General features: G+C 48.1%; 1 pseudogene; it reads right to left on the reverse strand.

Annotated features, from left to right (window-relative positions):
• Window positions 1-1,342: 1,342 nt before the first annotated feature.
• On the reverse strand, window positions 1,343-1,808 carry LOC127209422 (peptidyl-prolyl cis-trans isomerase A-like; annotated as a pseudogene).
• Between the last annotated feature and the right edge of the window lie 624 nt (window positions 1,809-2,432).

The following is a 2,432-nucleotide window of genomic DNA, read 5'->3' on the forward strand; positions in this document are numbered from 1 at the left end:
CAGCCAGTGTGCTTAACCCCTGAACCATCTCTCCAGCTCCAGGGCTTGCTATGTTTTTTAAAGCTGTATTTGGCTGGCCTCAAACTTGAGACAGTCCTCTCGCCTCCACCCCTCGGACCCTGGGATTAAGGTGACTGCCAGCACTGCCAGCCTTGAAGCCTGTTATTTATTAAAGACCTTCTGCAAGTCAACCAGAAGCATGGCCAAGAGCTCCAAGGACCCAGGGACTCATCCTCTCTTCCTTCCTTCAAAGTCCCCAGAACAAGTAGCAAGGAGTGCTTTGGGAATTTAAAGAGACAGTGGAGGACTACAGCAGGCTCTGAGGGAAATCATGAGGGAGGCAAGAAGGCTTCACTTAAAGGAGCAGTGAGGCTAGGCGTGGTGGCACATGCCTTTAATTCCAGCACTTGGGAGGCAGAAGCAGGCAGATCACTGTGAGTTCAAGGCCAGCCTGCTACACCAAGTGAGTCCAGAAAAGCCAAGAAAGACTACACAAAGAAACCCTGACTTGGAGTGGGGGGGTTGGAGTTGGGGGTTGGGGGCCGGGGTGGGGGTGGGGACGGGAAAAAGAACAACAGGTGAGAAAACTGGGTTGTTTCATGTGGAGCGAGCAGAAAACAACCGATAGAGCCATGTGGAGGGTGTGGGGTCCCTGTGGAGGGTGTGGCATACCTGGTATTTTTCCACAGCTTTGTTCTGACAGGACCCGAGTCACAGTCCCCCACCTCTCCTGTTCCACTCTTATGCTGTGACATTTACCTCTGGGAAAAGAAATTGTTCCACTTGTGCCGACAAGTGCAGGAGGTTGGGCCACACAAACAACCTAAAGATAATTATTAGAAAAAAAAAAAAGTTAGCGGGGCGTGGTGGTGCATGCCATTAATCCCAGCACTTGGGAGGCAGAGGTAGGTGGATTGCTGTGAGTTCAAGGCCAGCCTAGTCTACAAAGCGAGTCCAGGACAGCAAGGGCTACACGGAAAACCCTTGTCTGGAAAAACAAACAAACAAAAAAAAAACAAAAAGAAAAACAACAAAACAAAAGTTTGGAAAGAAGTGGAAATACACAGAAATGTGTAAAGATGAAAGCTAAAGTGACATGCAAACCCTCAGCCTTGAGATAGCCACTGTTAACTTTCTTTTTATATGTACTTTTAATTCATAATCATAAACTTAATTCTGCAATCCAGCTATACTTGGAGGGGAATGAGGACAATATGGAACCCAAAGAACTTCAGTGAGAGCAGAGATTACAGGGTACTGGGAGCAGATGGGATGGGGGGGACGCTCTCTTGAGCTATAGAAGGAATGGCCTGGTAGGCAAAATGCCCACAAGTCAAAAGAATTAGAGTTGTCCACAGTTGGAAATGGTGATCTTCTTGTTGGTCTTGCCAAAGCTCCCCATGGCTTCCATGATGCTCGTGCCTTCTTTCACCTTCCTAAAGCCCACCTGTTTGCCATCCAGCCACTCAGTCTTGGCAGAATAGATAAAAAACTGGGAAGCATTTGTGTTTGGTCCAGCATTTGCCATGGACAAGATGCCAGGACCTGTGTGCTTCAGGATGAAGTTCTCATCCTCAAATGTCTCCCCATAGATGGACCTGCTGCCAGTGCCATCATGGCGTGTGAAGTCACCACCCTGGCACATGAATCCTGGAATAATTCTGTGAGAGGAAGACCCCTTATATGCAAATCCTTTTTCTCCAGTGCTCAGAGCACAAAAATTTGTCTGCAAAGAGCTCGAATGAGATGCAGCCCAAGGGCTCGCCATCCACCACTATGTCAAAGAACATGGTGGGGTTGACCATGGCTGCTGCAAGCGACCAGAGGGGACAGTGGCATCTGCAAAGCACTTCTTTATTTTCTTAAAAGACTTGTTTTTATTTTATATGTAGGATGCTTTGTATGTATGTATGTATGTAATTATGTATGTATGTATACCACATGCTTGCCTGGTGCCCTTGGAGGCCAGAAGTGGGTATAGGATTCTTTGGAACCTCCAGACAGTTCCAGACAGCTGTGAGCCCCAATGTGGGTGCTGGTAACTGAGTCCAAGTCCTCAGCAAGAGCTGCAAATGCTTTAACCACTGAGCCGTCTCTCCGGCCCCTCTTTCACTTTGTCTTTCTGAGACAGGGTATCATATAAGCCTCTGATTCACTATGCAGCAGGGTGTGCCTATGAGCTCATGATCCTTCTGTCCCTTCCTCACTAAGGTGGAATTACACGTGTGTAGTACCATGCTGTGTGTCTTCTCAATTCTTCCATTATTCCTCATGTAGACAAGTAGTTCAAACAACAGCAAAATGGAGCCGGGCGTGGTGGCGCATGCCTTTAATCCCAGCACTCAGGAGGCAGAGGCAGGCAGATCGCTGTGAGTTCGAGGCCAGCCTGGTCTACAAAGTGAGTCCAGGATGGCCAAGGCTACACAGAGAAA

This window comes from Acomys russatus, chromosome 26 (genome assembly GCF_903995435.1).
Source record: "Acomys russatus chromosome 26, mAcoRus1.1, whole genome shotgun sequence".
NCBI classification, from domain to species: Eukaryota; Metazoa; Chordata; class Mammalia; order Rodentia; family Muridae; genus Acomys; species Acomys russatus.